Here is a 22034-nt window from a genome sequence, read left to right as displayed (position 1 = left end):
ATTTGTTGCCTCCTGCAGACTCCCCAACCAAATCTGGGATCAAACCTGCTGAAGCTCTATTCACTGAGCCAAACTAGTGAGGGCGTAAGTGTGTTTTGAAGGGATAGCTGAATCAGCCAACATGGCAGTTCACATAACCTAAAAAATGGTTGTCAAAGACACATACTGTCATATGGTTCAGGTTGAGTTGCTGTAAGAGGCTTAAATGTGGAGTTAAACAACTATATTCCATCCTAAACCCTGCTGTTTCCAGTTTTGTGGTCTTCAAACAAGCCATCAAAGTACTTTGAGCTTGTTTCTTCCCCTTTTACAGGAAGGAATAATATTTCACGGCCAACTGTTATTTTTGGAAAATCAAAAGAGAAAGAATAGCATGTTATTATACTAACAACAACAACAATAGCAGAAATACTATCAAAGGTAATGATCAACAATAATTGTGCAATAGAAATAAGGTTTGTTTAGCATTCACTGAATTCAGTAAGTTAGATGCTGTTAATGTATTTCATTTGTTACATTACCATAACCGTGGGAGATATTTAAAATTAGTGTTTCTATTTTAGAGTGAAGAAAACAGAGAAATATTAAATTGTTTACTCAGTTCATACAGTTAGTGGAGCGGGCACATTCAGGTTTGTCCAAGTGACACTATGTGTTATCTCTCCACGCCCTATAAATTTGGGATATTTCTAAGTATATCCTTCTAAGCAAGGCCTTATCATAGGATAATCTTGGTACCTATGTATTATCTGCTCTTAAAGGAGCTTGCCTTCTAGTTCAGTGCTCAGTACATTCAAGTAAATGAGAAAGTGAATGCTTGGAGTCTATATAGACCTGGTCTGACAGCTTACACTTCTCATGGTGCATTAAAAGAAAGATTTGTTTGAAATGTAAACAGCTTAAGCAACAGAAATAGTTTCTCACATTTCCAGTCTCATATGTTAAGTTGGTGTGTCTTCATCATTTTATCTGTAGGCACACATTTACGCAATGTCTTCTAGATGGCAGTGTTTAGAACATATAGCACCATATGGTATAATTAGGGAGTAGAGGTCAAATGTTTTATGCCTCACATATCTTCATGATTTAAAGTTTATTAAAATAATCAACTCAACTGAAATTTGAATTAAATGATATATTCTGTGGACAGTTTTTTCCTGTGTGGATAATTTGCACAAAAAAAAATCTGCCCTATGCCAAAAGCAACTCGGTCACTGTGAACGGAACGTGCCATTAATATTTCAGCAGAAATTTAGTGTGGCGGATGATCTTCAAAAAGACTGACCCCTGGCACACGTACTATTTTTTTTTCTCTAATTGGGAATCTTTGAGAAGGAAAATTTCAGAGTTGTATTATTCATATTATTATAACTATTTAGTGAAAGAACATTACATTTCTTCAAACCAGATTTTCTTTCAGAGGAAGAGAAGAAAGAGGAGGTATTTTTGTTGCATGTGTTATTTCCTGATTTTTTCATAAATGTGACATTTTATCTGGTGGGAATATACAAAGACAAACATTTTGATTCATTAATTTTCAATTTTATTTTCCAATAAACATATTTTCTTCTAATTTCCTAACATTTATCTGACCATTTTTTAAATTATAAGACGATGACATCATTGTATTCACTTAGAAAATGAATTATGGTCATATGCTTTTAGTGTGCTTAGAGCCATATATTTTAAGGCACCGTAGTTATGGATTTTCGTTGCAACACATAACTGGCAATTACTGTGAATATGCCTTGTTTGATTGCCCTATGGATAACCTCAAATGCACTTCCATAAACTTTGAAGTTTAACAGAGATATATTGATTTCTTAATTTAATGGGAAAATGTCTGTGTAATATAAAATAATGGATTCATTTAATGTAGTTACATCAAGAAATGCAGATCTATATATCTCACGTCCTTCACATGCTTGAAGTAAAGACTAATCAACAAGAGGTTGAAAGAGGATGAAACCGGTTTGGCTCAGTGTTAGAGCATCGGTCTGTGGACTGAAAGGTCTCTGGTTCGATTCCGGTCAAGGGCATGTGCATTGGTTTTGGGCACATCCCCTGCACGTGGTGTGCAGGAGGAGGCTGGATGGTGTTTCTGTCTCATCAAAGTTTTTAGCTCTCTATCCCTCTCCCTTTCTCTCTGTAAAAATCAATAAAATATTTTTTTTTTTTAAAAAGAGGTTTGAGAGAAAACCTAACCTAATTGGCTCTTAATATTTGGAATTCCTATTAGTACATTTTTTATATTGTTCATTGTCATTTCCTTCTTTGTTAAAAAACATCTAGTTTAGAAAATATATTTTTGGTTTTTAATTTTATATTGCTTCCTTTTATTACAAAGTAATGATGCAGATGCTTCTTAGGTGACTGAGAGGTACATTTTTCACTTTAATTTTAGTCCTTTCTCTCCCACATTATCTAAAATGGCCATGCTTTAAATTATTTCAGGGGATAGAACTCAAGTTCTCAGACATCATCAATTCATTCCTGATGAAACATTGACTCATGTGATTCTTAGAGGTGGGGAGTAAATCTTAGTCTTGGAAAATTGTATGCTTTCATTAGTTCATAATACAATTAAGGTTATTATTTCTGTTATCTTTATAGGTAGCAATAGCAGCTTCCTAAAGCTAGTTGGTAACATTTCATTGTTAAAGCACTCCCAAAAAATGTGCACAAAAGTTGCTGGTAAACATTCCAAGCTTGTTATCTAAAAACATATTTAATATTAGATATTTTTTTTTTTGGTACAAGAAATATTGGTTTATTGAGAGTTTTTCTCAACCAGTTATATCCATTATATCAATAATTGGTTCAAGATTCAACATAATACCCAGGGATTATGGCTAACTGAACCAGCAGACTCTGTAAGGGAGCGAGGGCATCAGGTGCAACTTCAGACAGATCCTCTGTATTCTGCCTTCACTTCTCAGTTCTCATCTGCGCAGCGCCATTGAAGTTTCTCCAGTCTCTGAGTAGCCTAGCTTGAGACAGAGGTCTGAATTTTTGGCTCAACCGTTTACGGTTAGGGCACAAAGTCAGGAGCATCAATAAAACAGATCTGTAATTCAATATCTTATTTGTCACAGTCAAACAATGTAATTTGTGTTTGCGTCAGCCAGCTGCGTTCGGCTGTTATTGTAGGCACTACTTTTGCGTGAGAATTTGTATTTTTAGACAGTGTCCCAAGCCACTTCAAAATTACTAAGGTAGATAAAACAATTGATTATTTAATTTGTGATCTATTGATATATCAATATCTGATCAGTGGTAGAGAGATGCACAGACTAGCAAGGAGTCTAGTTTCTCAATGTGAAAAGTACTATTAGTACTTTATGGCAGAAGGATCAACAAAACCAGTTGCTATGATGTGCACTGATCACCAGGGGGCAGGTGCTCAATGCAGCAGCTGCCCCTGGTGGTCAGTACACTCCTATGGTGTGGGGGAGGGTGGGCAAGGAGCTCTGCTCAGCAAGAAGACGGGCTCAGGGCTGGCGAGCACAGCGGTGGTGGCAGAAGCTACAGTGCAGTGAGCTGAGCGGTCAGGAGCCTTTCACTAAGGAGCAGAAAGCTAAGTGGTAAGGAGCGAGCAGGTGGGCGATAAGCATGAGAAGGATTGCCAGAGGGATGTCAGACTGCTTGGGGCCCAGACCTAAGCCAGCAGGCAGATATCCCCCAAAGGACCCAGGACTGAGAGAGGGCAAAGGCTGGGCTGAGGGACCAACCCCCAACCCCAGTGTACAAATTTTGTGCATTAGACATCTGGTTATTAAAAAGAAGTAAAATATATACCTAACTATTATTGATAGTAAGATTTAGATGTTATTTTTCCCCCTTAAACTCTGCCCCCACCAAAAATATTAAATTCAAAAAAGCACCCTCATAATATGCACATAGTTATTTTGGGACTTACCACACTGTGGATGTTTATATAACCTGTGTATCATCCCACATGTGTCAAACACAAGGCCTGCGGGCCAAATCCGTCCCGCCAGGCCTTGCAATGTGGCCCGCACCACGCTGTCATCACTGCACTCTGCTGCGTTTCCATCACAATGACACTTTATGACTGTTCAGTAAACCATTCGGCCCGCGATTTAGGCTGGATTTTAGAGTTTGGCCCCTTCTCTGATTGAGTTCGACACCCCTAATCTAGAACAAGGTACGAAGTTGAAGACTGGCTGTATTATCTTATTATTTGTAGTACTTACCAGAGTTCTCAATAATAAAGTAGAACGTTTCCCCTCGTAAAATAGTTGAAGTTCAAAATGCTTTGTTTCTGGCCAGAATTGTCATTGAGTAGCATGTTCTTTACTCAGTAAGCATGTTCTGAATGACAAGTCTGTATAAGACCCTGTGCTTGGATAAATGATCAGCAAGTGGGATGGCCTTTATATATATATATATATATATATATATATATATATATCAGAGAGGAAGGGGGAGCTAGAGAGAGAGAAGCATCAATGATGAGAGAGAATCATTGACTGGCTACTTCCTATAAAACCCCTTTCTCAGAATGAGCCCACAACCTGCCCATGTGCCCTGATGAGGAATCGAACCTGTGGCCTCCTAATTCTTGGTTTTGCCCTCAACCACTGAGAACACGGGCCAGACTGGACTGTGGTCTTAGGTCTAGTGGGGTCACAGATAATAACAAGTTCCTGCAATAGGTGGGAATTTGAGTCATTAAATGCTCTCTGAACAAAAGTTGCATCATGATGAACATTTTCTGAGAGGATCTTCACAGATGTTACCTAACATTTTCCTGGCAACATTCAATGTGTTGTTTATAGTAATTTAATTTTCTGGTGAATTTAGCCTAAAATTTACTTACAAGTTTACATTACTTTATTTATCCCATGTTATAAAAATTGCATGCCTGATGTCATAGCAACAAAAACAATATAGTGCTGGGAACGTATTATTTTATGAGTGTGTCAAGTTGTTGCGAATAATTACAGATGAAAAAAATTGGTATAAAGTAATTTATGAAAAGAGTGTTGTCCCTAAATGTATCTTACTCCATAGATATTATATCTTAAACTGCTTTGCTGCTTTTCATCTTCCTTCTTGGATCAGAAGATGTGCATTTATAATAATAAAGTTGGAAAAAGCAGAAAAATAATATGAATTTAGTTTCAGTAATTCCAAGGCATATAAACTTGTTCGTTTAAATTTGAACATTACTATTATTTGATTACAAGGAAATAAGCTCTCAATAATCTACATGTATTTGCCTCTCCATGTTCATGAAATTACAAAGAATTGTGCTGTACAACAAGTAAATTCCTCAAAACACTTTCTTACTATGTAGACCTATTCTCACAAAACTGGCTTTATTAGATAAAGATATTCTGGTCTGTAAGATTTTACATTTAAAAATATATATATATGAACTTAAGTTCTCAGTTAAGTGCATTTTTTTTTAGAGATAGCCATACAATAATTGACCATTTTTCAAATCAGTTTCAGAGTATGAGTATGCAATAACTATCTTTCCTCTTTATCGTTAAACTTCACAAAGATCTTTATAAAAAATGCTCAAGTTCATTGATAGGTGATGCAAAAACTCTAGAAACTGAGTTTCTATTAACTTACATAAATAATTTATAAAACCACCACTCATAAATATACTTAATTATCTATGGTTTGGGAGCATCTGGTAAACTTAGGTAAATTAGATGCCCACATAATCTAAACCTCTCATTTTTCCTTATAGTTAGAAGTAAGCTTCCTAGAAAAACATCTCCAAGACCTATTATTTGCCATAAAATAAATTTCATTAAAAGGACATTAATATACAATCTGTGTTAAAATTGCTCCTGCACTCAAAATTTATTGTCATTCAATGCAAAAATAAAAAAAGATACAAAGATAATAGTGATCAAGTTATCAATAATACAGGAAGCATATTAACCAAGAGCAGCCTTTTAAAGACCACAATCCTTTACAAAAGAACAAGAATATAAATACAAATAATCTATATTCATTAAGCATTCCAGGAAGAAGTTCTATCTTGCCAAAAGTTGTTACTATACTTAATATTATGATAGACACATGGGAACAATAAATTAACATTTAAAGAAAAACACTATGAAATATTTTCCTAAAAAAGAATCATCTAACTGACATTATAATATCCCATTATGTGTGATCTAATTTACACACAAAGTATACTTATGATTTCAGAAAAACTGTAGGGGGCATTGATGGTTGTCTTCCTCTATAAGGGACTTATGATATGTGAAATAATGGCTTGTAATGAAGATGATGCCTATCCAAATTGGGTTTTGAAACAGTGCCCAGAATTAGAAAAAAAATCAAGATCGTATCCATCTCAGGAGTGTGTTATAGGTAGTGCTCATAAGTATCATTAAATATGGGCTACCTAGCAACATTTTGGAATATTCTAAGAACTTAGGAAATAAGTTTAGACTTTATTAATATGATTAAAATTGTGCTATAAGTAGCAGTAAAAGAAATGTGGCAAAATTTAGACCCCCCACAAATTTAAACTGCACATTAACCAGTTTTTTTCAATCTGACATTTTCGTATTGCAGCACATGATTGCAAAGATTTATCTTCTTTATTGACAAAGATTTATCTTTTTTATCATTATAAGTCTTTAATTATGATAATATGCTTAAGATTTTGAAAAAATCAAGTCAATTGTCTAGCTTTATTTGATGGAGGAGAAAAAGGTGCATTTTCCACTTACATGTATGAAAATGTTTTCAGTGAAAGTGGGAGGGATCTAGGTGGGACCTGTAAAGGGGATAGAAACAGTGATTACGGCAAAATAGAGACAAAGCAGAGGATTTTTATAAAGAAATGTCAAGGTTTATACCCCCCAAATTGGGGAGAGTGCAGACACTGTGTAATAGTCACAGAATCTTGTTATTAATACTTTTCTTTGACAGTTTAATTTTTCTCTCTGTGGATGTTGCCTCAGGTTGAATTTAGCCCGTGGAACTAGAATGATGACCACTGTTTTGAAGCTTTGCCCATAAACATGTGTTTTTTGTTTGTTTGTTTGTTTGTTTTTTCTATTCTAGGACTACTCAGCCTGGGGAGATGTTACACACTAAGGGGCATTCAACAATATCTGGATTTTTTTTTATTATTACAGTGGGGTATGATCTACTTGAATCTAGCTGGGAGAGGCCTAGGATGCTGCTAACCATCCTAACAATACACAGGAGGGTCCTCCCACAACAAAGAATATTCTAATTTAAAATGGTAATGGGATTGAGGTTGAAAATCCTGCTCTTCTCTGTGTTCTTTATCTCAGCTTATAGATGTCTCCAACAAACTTGGACACCAGCTGTTAAAAAATATTTTGAGAAACAGTACATTTTTATATTTTTTAAATATTTTCAGAAAGGAAGGAAGAAGACATATATAAATATCAATGATGATGCCGGGACCGGTTTGGCTTAATGGATAGAGCGTCGGCTTGGGGACTGAGGGGCCCCGGGTTCGATTCCGGTCAAGGGCATGTACCTTGGTTGCGGGCATATCCCCGGTAGGGGGTGTGCAAGAGGCAGCTGATCGATGACTCTCTCTCACCGATGTTTCTAGCTCTCTGTCTCTCTCCCTTCCTCTCTGTACAAAAATCAATAAAATATATTTAAAAAATAAATAAATAAATAAATAAATAAATAAATAAATAAATATCAATGATGAAAGAGAATCATTGATTAGCTGCCTCCTGCATGGCTTTTTTTGGAGATCAAGCCTGCAACCCTGGCATGAGCCCTGACTGGTAATGGAACAATGATCTGCTGGTTCAACACCCAACCACTGAGCCATGCCAGCTAGGTGAAAATTTAAAATTTTACTACTGTTTTACAATTACACAGTTTTATTTAATTTATGTTTTATTTAAGTGCAGTTGGTGTTTAAACTTATATTACTTCCAGGTATAAAATGGTGCTTAGAGATCTCTATACCTTGCAATGTCATAATCGCACTAATTCTTTTTTTTTTATAATATATTTTATTGATTTTGTACAGAGAGGAAGGGAGAGAGATAGAGAGTTAGAAACATCGATGAGAGAGAGTCATCGATCAGCTGCCTCTTGCACACCCTCTACTGGGGATATGCCCGCAACCAAGGTACATGCCCTTGACCGGAATTGAACCCAGGACCCTTCAGTCCCCAAGCCGACGCTCTATCCATTGAGCCAAACCGGTCTTGGCATAATTGCACTAATTCTAATAAATATCTGTCACCATGTTAATTTACTACAATATTATCATTTAAATTACCCTTCCCATTAAAATATTATAAATTTAGTGTAGTAACCCTAAGGCTACTAGATAGATAGATAGATAGATAGATAGATAGATAGATAGATAGATAGATAAATTTGTTTATCTGCACATGAGTATCCATAAGGTACTTCTTTCAGTGAAAGGTGGCCAGATAAAGAATTTTGAAAAGAGAAAAAATGAGAAAACTATAAACCTATTGCAAAACAAAGTAAATATTCCACTTGATTCACAAAACTTAAATTTTAACTTTGAATGGTGTTATAGTGAAATGTTGGCGGAAATAAACACTTTGTTAAGAAACGATCAAATTAAAATAAAATGTTTAAAGTTGATTTTTTAATTATATACTGAACCTTAAAAAGATGTGTGGTCTAGTTTGAATTTATATCAAGAAAATATTTATATTACTATATCTTAGTAATATTTCTCATAGGGAATGCCTATAAGCACTCCAATTTCTGATTATAAGATAGGTTAATAATCCTTTGTGGGTTATTATATAATAAAACATTTCAACCACTAACATCATTGGTATTTTAAAATGGCCTGTCATATTATGTAGAACTAGAGACATGTGAGCTCAAGAGAAATTACTGTGCTGGTAGAGATTAGTGGTTATTTCTAGATGGTTTAAGTGAGCTTTTAATATTCTTATTTCCGTATTCTGAATGTTCTTAAACATGTTATCCTGGTAATCATAAAATGTTATTATAGAAAAAGGAGCTTTAAAAAGCTGCTGTGTCTGCATTGGGTCCACAGTTCGGGGCCTCAGAGAAGTGCTGCAGGACTTCACGTGGATGATCACCCACCCATGTTCACTTGCCCTGGGACCTTTTAAATTTACCTTTTGCTTAACTCCTGACCCAAACATTGTGGTTAAGGGTCATAGTAAAAGGCCAAGAAAAATGGCTTCATAGTGATAATGCATAAAAGATTGGAGAGGTTCAGCTGCTCCTAACAAAAGACCCAACTCACAGTGGCTCACACAATAGAGAATTTATTTTGCTCATATAAGAAAAAATCTCACTCATCCGTGTTACAAATAGAAGAATATCCATTTTAAAGGATGAATAATATTTCATTCTCTCCTCTCTCTCTCTCTCTCTCTCTCTCTCTCTCCCCCTCTCTCCTCCCTCCCTCTCCTCTCTCTCTCTCTCTCTCTCTCTCTCTCTCTCTCTCTCTCTCTCTGTGATTCCTCTATTGATAGACACATGTTTTGTTTTTGTTTTTTTTTCCATATCTTGGCTATTGTGAATAATGCATAATGAACATGTGGGCGCCTGTGTCTCTTTGAAATCCTGACTCAAATTCTTTTGGATACATACCCAGAAGTGGAATTGCTGGGACACATAATAGTTCTACTTTATTTATTTATTTTTTAGGAACCTCCATACAGTTTCCATAACCTCTGCACCATTTTATATCCCACCATTAGAGTACAAGGGTTTTAATTCCTCCACGTCATTGTAAATACTTATACTAAGTGAAATAAGCCAGCCACAGAAAGACAAATCTTTCATGATTCCACTTGTGTGAGGTATCTAAAATAGACAGACATATCAAAAGTCCAGTCATATCAAAAGCAGAGCTAACCATTGTTGATTTATCTTTTGACAATTTTAAGCAGATAAAAAGCAGAGGATGTGTATTGCATGCCCTACACAAACAACTGTGGGGGTTGTTGGACATTTCCTTCAGTGCAGAATTGCTGTTCAGGCTTTCATTCTCCGATTGGTGTGCCATCTGTCAGGCTCTACTTTCTATATTCCCCTCATCTCCAGATTTTTGCTCCAACTGCTTCTCTTATATTCTTCTCTCATAGATTTTGGGAAGTAAAATTTTCAGCCAGAAAAAATGATTTTCCTATGGTAAGCTTGACTAAAGCAAACACATGCAATCAATATATTGAGAGGAACATAGACAGATATTCTCTTTGTGGGCTAATTGTGTGGCCTGGAGCTCTGGATGGGTAGATGATTTTGTTGGGAGGCAGGCCATGGTTTATTTCTAGCTCTCCTGTATTTTTGTCCTTAGTATTTTTGAAAGATTTGGAGTACAAATAAAATGTTCCAGAGTAATATTGACATATTATGTAGACATTTAGCTTCATTGCAATTAAATCCATTTAAATGAAATCTAAGGTATTTTAACTATTTTAATAGCAGAGTAGTCAGAATACTTAGTCAAACTACCTAGGTTTGCAATCTGCTAATGTGACTTTGGACAAATTGCTTAACCTGTTCATTTAATTCTTTTATTCTTATATGTAGAATGGAGATCTCAATACTGTATAGTTGTGATTACATAGAAAATTGATGTGAAGATCAAGTAAATATCCAACTGCTTTATTATTACTATTTTGAGGAAAACATAGTATTTCCATGATAAAAACAATTATTAATAATAGCTGCCAATGTTTATAAGCAAACCATGGGAATCATGCTATGCATGTTAGCTATCTATTAAGTGAATTTAGAACTCAAAATTTATTGTTCAAGTTTGAAAATAAATTAAAACTTAAAATACATGTTAATACCTTTTAATATTTTATTAGTATATGTTGGTCAATATACTTAAAAGAACTTTATGTACCATAGTTCTACCTTCTTCAGAAATGAAAATATTGAAAATCTAGTAATCCATGTTACTTTTACAAGTTAACAAAGTTATCTGGGGGGCGGGGGGGGAGGCCTTCAGTTTAAAAAAATTAGCAAATTTTAAAATTTAGAAAGATGACCAAAGTGAGTAATTGGTCAATTAGTTTGAGGTTTTATATGCAATTATATTACTTAAAAACTACTAAATAGGCAAAACCCTATAGTAAAAAAATTGAATGTTATAAATTTTATTTTGGAAATTTGCTATAATGAATAATCCTTAAAAGTTAAAAAAAACCACTTAAAATAATAATAAAATATAGGGTTTCTCTTTTGATAACATTTATGTGCTGATACACTGCACTGTCTGGCTTTACATCTAATTCTACCATAACTGTTGAGGGTTTAATTTAATGTCTCTCCTTTGTCTGTCTCTATATCTGTCTGTCTCTTTTCTTTCTCTCTATATCTTCCTCCCTCCCTGTCACTCTCTCTTGCTTACACCCCCACTTGCCTTTTATACTAAAGCATTACCTATATATTGTTTTGCCTTCTTTCAGCCAGGTTTCCACAAACAATATCCAAAATATTTGGGCATATCTGATTGTAATTTCTTTAGTATGATAATACTAGAGGCCCAGTGCATGAATTCTTACATGGGTGGAGTCCTTCGGCCTGGCTGGCAGTTGGAGCCTTTCAGGCTATCTTGCCCAGTCCTGATTGGGGATGATGGGGCCAGCTGGCCAGGGGGACTGACTGTGTGAGGTTGCCCCATCATGGGAGGTTGGCTGGGGGAATGCACTGACTCACAGGGGGCAGTTCCTGCATTAAGCATCTGCCCCCTGGTGGTCAGGATGTGTCATAGTGACTGGTCGACTGGTCATTTGGTCGCTTAGGCTTTTATATGTATAAATTACTACTTTACTGAGTTAAAAGCAGTTATTTTTACAACATACTGTGGCTTATTATGTCTGATCCCAAAATCTGTATGGGTGAAATTGGGACTTCCACAAAATTACAAACTAAAGTTAAAGAAGCCTGAGGATATTTTATCACATTAGAGTAGGTGATGAACTGTCATTTTACTGAATATTCTAACTCAGCAAATGTTATTAAAACTAAACAAAGTATTACTGCAGTGGGAGTCATGTGAGGCACTTACTCTCAAAACAAGTACTTTTATGCAAAAAGAGTAATTTGCATGAGAGAATATTGGTTATTTAATATCTTGATAGTAAAATATATTATAGCAATCTACAGGATATTTACATTTCTAATAAAAACAGCATTTAAAAAATTTGAAAGGTAAACTGTAGAAATAATGAAGTATATGGACTTGAGGACATAAGAGGTTTGTTTTCACTATGGGTTGCATTCCCTTGTCACTGTGAGAGCTAGTTGTGTTCTTTGTAAAATTTAAAAACTAATACTCAGATAGTTGTTGTGAGAAGAATGTGAGATTATTGGTCCAACATGGAGTGATTGAAATGAAAGGTATCTGAATTTATATATGACCCTCTGAGAAATAATCATTTCTTTCTCTTCTATTTTCTGTTTTTAAGTGGTTCTCATAGTTTAATGAAGCATGCTATAATTTTTACTTAGATCACCTTTCATTTTTATCATTGATCTGTTGAAGGAAGCATGATTGTGCATAAAACCTTTTTTTTTTCTATATTTAGACGGTCTCTAGCTAGGTTCACAGAATAAAAACCTGAGCCACAGTGTACATGTATTTGTTGGATTATTAATATAATTATAAATTCCATGCTATTTTTTAGTGGGAGAGGAGATTATAATTGGTAATACTTAGAGCAAAGGCCAACTTGTCTTTTGGTGTTGTTTACTCTGGCTTTGCAAAGACTTTTAAAATCTGAGTGTTCTCACTATTGGGGAAGAGTAACCAGTTATCTAGTTTTGTATAAACTAGAAGCCCAGCACACGAAATCGCTGTACCCCACCCACCCAAGCTGGTCTTTGGTCATTCTGGCTTTGTGGCCATGGCTTTTTATAATATAGATGGTGGCAGCAATCAGGGTTGTTTTTTCTTTGTTCCTCCAAGCCTATTGCAGCATATTACACACACTGTGTTTATAATTTGGCAGAATTGCATCTCAGGGAACAGCTGACAACTATTTCATCAAAACATGGTTTATCATCCCTTAAACATACATTTTAAGAAATTTGAAAATAATTTCTTACTCCTCAAAACAGAGGAGGGAATAATAATGATAGTTCCATGTTATGCTGCTTTTTAGTTTTATTCCCAATTCATAATCAGATTCAGACCAAAGGGACATGTACAAAGTAATGAGAATCAGCTTTTTAACATACACTAAATAATTATTAATAATATTTTATTTTAAATGTCTATTCCTTATTTCCTAATAGTAGTAATCAAGGTTAGGGAAAGATGTTGTGGAATATCAGCATATGAAAATTTCTGTCCTGGGAGTCTAGAAATTTACATTTCTAGCCAATGTTTTTATGCTAAATGGCAGATCAGCGTAATTCAATATTTTGGTTCTCAGTACATAGCTTGAGAAATGAAGTTGTATGATTTCTAAAATTATTTAAAGATGTTAAGTCTGTGGCTAAGGAATATCTGAAACCAAACACTGTCTTAACTAAATTTTAAGGGGGAAAATGCACCATTGTCCATTTGGCAATGAAATAAGAGTATTTCCTATAAATATTATCTGCATTCATAATGAATGCTTACTGGGGAATTTCTAAATAATTTCACATTAGAGTAGCAGCAAATAGAAAAATAATTGCTGAAATGTTCAAGAAAAACAAAGTGGGTGATTTTAAAAGAGAAGTGGGCACTGATAATGAGATTCTAGCATTCAACCCAGATCATAAAAAGGCAAATAGGAGAGAAGCTAATTTCATTTGGGGTATTCCCTTAACTACAGCTAATCTTTTGTTAGGAACTATATTAAGTGGTGTAGTTGTGGCTCTGAAATGATCTCGTGTTCACTTTGATTGTACCATCTCATTAGCTTTCCATTTGTATAAACAAGTTTTTTTGTTTTTTTTTGCTTCTTTTAATTGCACATTAGAAGTAGCAGGGCCCACTGGGAGGCAGAAATCCAAATTCTAATACAAGGTCTACAGAGATCTAATTGCAAAGAATTTAGAAAGTTGCCCAATTTAGACTCTTCAACTCCTTAATAGAAAGTAATGAAAACTATGCAGTTGTTATTTGTTTGTTTATATAGTTGATTTTACTCTTGGATAAGAACAGTATCTTTAACCAATGCATTTTGATAACATATTGCTAGATCAAAATTATATTTAATTTTTGAAGGGTGACTGCAAACCAGTGGTATTATTTAAAACCTCACATTTTTAAAATATCTGAACAGAAACATATTTAAATCCATGAGTAAATGAGGTACTAAATATGTTTTAAAAATTAAGACAATTAACTCTGACCAGTGTGGCTCAATTGGTTGGAATGTCCATCTGTGCATCAAAAGGATGTGGGTTTGATTCCTGGTCAGGGCACATTCCTAAGCTGTAGATTTGATCCCTGGTCCAGGAATGTGTGTGAGGTAGCTGATCTAGTGTTTCTCTCTCTCTCTCTCTCTCTCTCTCTCTCTCTCTCTCTCTCTCTCTCTTCTTGCTCTTGCTTTCGCTGTCTCTGTGAAATTAGTGAACATGTCATTGGGTGAGGATTTAAAAAAATTAAGATTATTAGTAAAACAGTGGCTTAATGTGGAAAAATAATATTGGAGGGTAAAGGAGAAAAATGACGTTGCTGTACTTTTTTGATAGCAAACAAATTATCTAAATTTTGATAGATTTTCCCCCTGCTTTTTGTCATTATTTTTCCAATGAAAATATTATCTTAGAACTTCTAGTATCTTTGTAGATGGTGCTAGGTCAAAATTGATCAATATCTGTAGTAGCAAATATGTATGATTTCTAACACAGCAGACTGGTGTAAGAAAAATAAAAATAATTATTACTGTCAGTCAGATATCAATCTTTAAATAAGAAACCAGGTTGAAGTTTTACTGTATTGAAGAATGTGAATTCTTATCTTGTTTTATGTCCTACTCTATAATTTACCTGTCAATGCATAGCAATAAAAACTTGGGGATAAGCCAATTTTATAGTTAAAGTAACCCTGAAATAGAGGAACTTCCTAGGTATATTCTGTGTATGTCTTTGTAATGTATGTGTATTTGCACATAAATATGTGTTTGCTTCGTTTATTCAGTTTGGATGTTAGTGATTGAAAAATGACTTTTAAAGATTTTCATCTTTTGCAATCATTTTGAGAATTGTATATGATACATCAATGAAGTTTTTCTTCAAAATTTGTGTGAAATAAAATATGGACTCATTTAACCCCAGTGATTTAAAAAAAAAAAACATTTACACTGTGTTAGATGTTGGTCAGATATAAATGCCATTACTGAAACACACGCAAAAAATTTAATGCTAACTATGACTTAGGCAGTAGTGTGATATCATGTTAAATTTCCTGTTTCCACAATTATAAAATTGCAGTTATGTAAAAAGGTAATATTTCTAATTATAGAAAATCAGCACAATATTTGAGGATAAATGTGAATGATGTCTATAACAAATTTAATAGCCCTAAAAATTCCATATATTTGTATGTATGCATGATGTGTACATAAACAGTATGTACATGTGTATACATATATATTTCATTTTTATATATATATATATATATATATATATATGAAGAAAGGGAAGATAATATGATAAGCAAACTGTACAAAAGTTAGCAATTTGTGAAAGTGAAATGGTAGAGCAGACACAGTTGCTTTTTGTTCCATATAAGCTATGTTTTTCGTTTTTTTTTTGGTTTTGAAATCATGAAAAAGTACATTTATATGTCTAAATGTATAAGTATACTTTTTTGTTCAGATTTTCCAACAATGTATGCATCAAGCTATAAAATTCAACCACAATGTTTTCCCATGTATAAAAATTATTTCTATTAACACCAAATAAAATTCACTGTGTCACAGTATTCTCTAATTTGCTAAGTGTTTTTTGTACCACATGGTGAGGTGAATCAGGTATTGATATTACTCAGTCACAGGAAAGCTTTAAGACATAGGTAATTTATCTAAGCTAATAAACTGCTGGAATAGACTTGAAAGACAAATGCAGATTTCAAAACTCTGTGTGAGTGTGTGTGTGTGTGTGTGTGTGTGTGTGTGTGTGTGTAATTGTTCAAACTTCAACTCCAAACAGTACAAATAGCAATGAGGATTTTTTCTCATTCAACATATGGAAAAACAAACAAAACAAAACTGTTACATACAACAGAAAATTAAACAGATTGATATATTTGTTTAAAAACATCATCCTGTTTTTATCCCCACTCGTATTTTAATTCCAGGTCCTAATGTGAAAATTATCCCCTTGGGCACGAAAGAAACTACATAATTTCCACCTATTAACTTGATTGATGATATTATTAATAGGGATATCTTTGAACTGTTGAATTATAAATGAAAAATATAACTTAAGAACCTCTAAACATTCTTTGATTTGGAGAAAATAGTATCACAGAAGACATTTTCCACTAGTGAAATGTATGTAATTTATGGAGAAAAGCAGTTTTTACTTTTGCTACATTGCAAGGTGTTTTTTTTTTAAATCCCTGACTCTGACTCATTCAGCAGATCTTGACAAGGCAATGAAAGAGTTTTATTAAAGGTTGGGCCATAAAGATTCAATAGAACTCTTGAGACATGAGGTATTCCCCCTTCTATATGAGGATGTCCTCTTTCCTTGAGACTATGACCATCTGGGATTATCCTACTTGCTGCCTTTGCATTAGCTCAAATACAAGCACAAACTAAAATGGAAGGTTGGTGAGTATTGCTTGATTTCTTTCAGAATAAGGACATTGTTTCATTATAACTGGTTTCTTACCACATTATCTTTTAGATATAATTGTAAATCTAATTGAATTTAAATAGATATTGATCATATGTATACTCTCTATGCACATCCTACAGAAAAAAAATAGAAACTTTTAAAATTAAAATCTTAGACTAAAATTCTGTATGCAAAACAAGTATAGAATGGCTCAGAAGAGCTGATCCAGGGGCACAATTTGATGGGCAATGCCAAGAAAAGAAAAATTGGCAAGGACTCCCTTCCCTTTCATTAACCCAAATAAGCAGGGAATCATAAACTAGGATCATGCTCCCTTAGAGGGCTTCCTGCCTTTAAGGATTTTCTAGAACATTACTTATTGTTATCCTGACGTTGTTTACATGTCTATGTCTAACATTTCTTAAACCTCAAGAGTAGAAAAAAATACACACAAAACTTCAGTTATCAGTCTTCAAAGTTCAGTATAAATACAAAGAATATACTAGTTCTGATTTTTTAAAGAAGATTATACTTGAAATGTAAACTACCACTCATGGAAAGCAAATTAGAAAGATTTTTTTAGTCCAAACTGAAGATTCTGGAAATGTCCTCTTTCACATGCTGGTCAGCAGTTGTAAGTTTCACCCCAAGAGCTCTGGTGCCAGAGATTCCACCCACATGACTTTGAAATATGATCAAGGTTTTAGAGGACACAGCCTAATATTTTACTAGAGATAAAAAACAATGTAGAATGAATAAAAGTCTCGTTTTATTTTTAGAAGCAAAATGTACACAAATGGTTTACCGTCAACAATGTACTTACAGATTATCTGCAAGTAGAGAAAGCAATGGATATCATCCCTTTTATTTTTTTAAATGAGGTAAAAGAACTGAGGCTCAGGGATATTATGTGGTTATTTAGATGTGAATATTTATTTATTTGTATGTTTGTTTTTATTTGAAAATACATCATACCACTCACTGAGGGAATTCCAAGGGGGAGCCAAAGACAGTTCCTTTCCTGAAGGCATCAGTTGCAGACCACGGCCTGGAGCCAAGATTATCCCTCCTAACCCATCTCTTCCTTCAAGAAGCACAGCTCTGTGTTTTGAGTAGATTTTTTTTTTAACCTAAATGATCTCTACTGTGCTCCTCAGCTCAGTTTTTTTATTCCTTTTATTCCTTGACATTGTAACCACATTGGTCTTACAGCTAAGTACCATGAACTAATCCTGTTACTTTCAACCCCAAAATACATGCTTCTATACATGTCCTCCCCCAACCCCCCATTTTATTAACTCGACTATATGTCTTAATTTCTTTGCCTCCCTCTGAAGCCACCATCCTTTTAAAGTCTGGCAAGGAAGTGAATGAAATATGTATCCCCTGTATTCTGGATAACTGTATCTCATTATGGCAGCTAAAGATAAAGTTAGCTTTTTTGGCATCCTCATCAACCTATAATCAATTATTAGTCCTAGCATGGACTAAAACATCAGTGTATTAATGTATTAATGCACATAAGCTCTGTCTCTTCTTAGGTCTTACACAATTTTATAAAATATAAAATGTATTAATGCACATAAGCTCTGTCTCTTCTTAGGTCTTACACAATTTTATAATTCCCAGCTTCGCATATAACACTGTACAGTAAGTTCTCTCCAGCAGCTGCTTCCATCTTCTTTCTTCTGGAGTCTCCAGCTCTTTTTCCCCATTGCATTTTCAGCCTCGTTGACTACTTTATTATAGAAATTAAATCCGTCAGTGTAGTGGCTTTTACATCTAACGCCTCTGTTTTCTCTCTTGCTGCTGTAGATAAACGTTCTGAGCTTGCATCTGAGGCTGACTGTTTCAAATAGGTTCAAAAAGACAACACTGGCATCCTAAAGGACATTCTTCCAGCAGTTTCTTCCTAAATAAGTTTTTAAAAATATATTTCTTATTGATTTCAGAGAAGAAGAGAGAGAGAGAGAGAAGCATCAATGATGAGAGAGAATCATTGATTGGCTGCATCCTACTAGGGATTGAGCCCACAACTCAGGCATGTGTCCTGACCAGGAATCAAACTGTGACTTCCTGGTTCATAGATTCAGGCTCCACCACTGAGCCACACCAGCTGGGCAAACCTTTCTCTTTTTGTTGTCCTAACATTTCTTCTAGTTTAGTTGGAAATTTCCTAAAAAAAAATAAAAATAAAAAAAAATAGTTGCTTGTTCTGATTAAAATCAATTCTCCCTGATGTTTTTCTTAATCCACTTTAATATTAATTGACAAAGATAATTATACATTTTTAAAATATACAACATGATTTGAGATTATATATATAGTGGAATAGTATGAAGCTTATTATCCTGGATTATTTAGATCAGTCCAATATGAAATCATATGGGTCCTTAAAAGTAGTAAGATAATCTTTGCCAGCATTATGGTCACTGAAAAATGATCAGGGAAAGGCAACTTTGCTGAATTTGAAGCTGGAGGAAGGGGCCACAGGTAAAATAATGAGAGTGCCACTTAGAAGCTGGAAAAGGCTGGAGAATGTAGAGTGAGTGCTTCCTCAGAGCCTCCGGAAAGGAAAGTAGACCTACTGACAACCTGGACTGGAGGTCTTCTATCCTCTGTAACACTAAGAAAACAATGTATCCTTTAAATCATGAGGTTTATGATAATTTGTGATGAAAGCCATTGAATGCTAACATGATATATAAAATGAAAACTTTATCCACAAATCGCTACTGGAGTCAGAGCCCAGATGACTCCTTTGCAAATCCTTACACTAGATTGTATGTTTGTTGTTTTCAGATCAAGAGATTTGAGTTTAGCCCTAACCGGTTTGGCTAAGTGGACAGAGTGTCAGCCTGCGGACGGAAAGGTCCCAGGTTCCATTCTGGTCAAGGTCATGTACCTTGGTTGTGGGCATATCCCCAGTAGGGGGTGTGCAAGAGGCAGCTGGTTAATGTTTCTTTTCTTTTTTTAATATATATATATATATATATATATATATATATATATATATATATATATATATTATTGATTTTTTTAAATAGAGGAAGGGAGAGGGATAGAGAGCTAGAAACAGTGATGAGAGAGAAACATCGACCAGCTGCCTCCTGCACAAACCCCATCGGGAATGTGCCTGCAACCAAGGTACATGCCCCTGACTGGAATCGAACCTGGGACCCCTCAGTCCACAGGCTGACACTCCATCCACTGAGCCAAACCGGTTTCGGCTGATTAATGTTTCTAACTTTATCCCTCTCCCTTCCTCTTTGTAAAAAATCAATAAAACATACTTTATAAAGGGAGATATTTGAATTTAATTAAAGAAGCTTGGTGCTCTTTTAATGCCTGGGCCATCATGAGCTTTCATTTTTTACTTTCAAAATTTGTAAGCAATAATTTCTCTTTAAAATTATGTTTAATCAATAATTTTTTCTTTTCTATCCAAAAACCATTATACTTGAAGAACGAGTTAAGAAAAATATTGGTCATAATGTTTCTTGCTTTCTTTTTTCATGGAATATCATTGCTCTTTATTCTCAAATTATTTTATTTCTTCCTTGTTTTTAATTTGTTTTATTTTGAATAAACTTGGGTTTATACTTTGGGAAATTTTTTATAAGGCATTGTGGATTACATTTAGAAATAGAATTCAATTATTGGCAATAACTTTAATCATAAAAATATTTCCTTATTAAATGAGTTTTAAAATGTGGACCAGCTAAATCATAATACTGTAAATAATAGAGTAAAAAAATTCATGTGCCTGTGGCCATTAACTGGAAGCCCAGAGGGCTTCAGAAGTAAGTAACGGAACACTGTATGACATAGGAAGAACCAACAGTTTCTGTGCCTTACAAGAGCTTTGCCTTTTGTGTGTTTATTAGAATTGTACTTTCATTTATATGCAACAAATGCATACAGAGTAAGTGAACCCTTGATGATTGCTACATGGGTATACATTCATGTGATCAAGCTCTGGGTTATGATGCAGAGTGGCCACCCTCTGGGAGCATCCCACATTCACTTGTCTCGTTAATGCTTCCACAAACTCCTCCAGCCAATATAATCACTCTTCTGGTGTTGGTCCTTATTTTAAACTTTATATAAGTAGAATTGTAGGTTCACCATATTTTCTCTCTGACGCTTTTATTAACCATGTTATCTATACTGTGCCATCTAAAATAGTTTATTGTTTTGCTATTTACAAATCCATTATTTAAGACTATAAAATACATTTGTGCAGCATATATTGATACATATTTTTGCTTGCTTCTAGTGTTGTCCATTGCATAGAAGAATATTTTAATATTCTTTTTTTTGGCAAACATGTTCTGAATTTTCTTGGGTTTATATTAGAAGTAGAATTGCTAGTCATCGGGTGAGCTTACAGTTAGCTTTGGTGGATTATGTGAAACAGTTTTACAAGATAATATGTTGGCCACTTTATACTTCCACTAGCAATGTTCACATCTTACACTTTTTAATCAGTATGTCAATATAGCATATTTTGGGGTGACATAAGCAGTTGGATTATTTATGGTGCTAGTAAATAAAGACAAATAATTTTTGGCAAGAAATGAGGGAATGATAATTGGTGAGTTAGTTGTTTATTTTTTTAGAACTTTCAAGAGTAATTACTTATTAGTAAATTGAATATTGTTATCTGAAGCTTAAAAGAGGTATTCATATGGAAATAAAAGCTTAGAAATAATATATTGATGATTTTTCAAGTCTTGAAAATGCATGAAAGCAACCAGAGGAATTGTATGTATGTATGCATAGATGTAATATATAATGACAATATGGTGAAAATAAATTCAGTGTGTTGAACAAAAAAAGCAAGATCAGAATGGAGTAATGAGAGTAAGATGAGCCAAACTTGGATAGGCAAGGTGCAACCTGATCTCATAGTTACCAGTGGGCCATGGGATAGATACGGGGTTTTATCCAGATGGTCGCATAGGGAACTATTGTAAGATTAGGAACAGGATTCTGACAGAATCTGATTTGCGTTTTTAAAAAGCTATTCTCTTTCTGGCTGCTTTGTGCATCATGGGCATCAATGTGCTGCCTTATAGATACATGAGGAAAGCACTGTTATATCTTAAGGGAAGGATGGCAATGAATGACTAAGGCGTTAGTAGTGGGAATGATAAGAGATTCAGGTTATAATTTATAGGTAGAGATAAAAGAACTTGCTGATAGACTAGTCTGACATTTGTGAGAAAAATGGAAATCAACAGTGAATCCTGAGGTTTTTCCTTTTATTC

Source organism: Pipistrellus kuhlii, unplaced genomic scaffold (assembly GCF_014108245.1).
Source record: "Pipistrellus kuhlii isolate mPipKuh1 unplaced genomic scaffold, mPipKuh1.p scaffold_m20_p_4, whole genome shotgun sequence".
NCBI lineage: Eukaryota > Metazoa > Chordata > Mammalia > Chiroptera > Vespertilionidae > Pipistrellus > Pipistrellus kuhlii.
The sequence above is the reverse complement of the archived record's forward strand: the minus strand, read 5'-3'. Positions refer to the sequence as shown.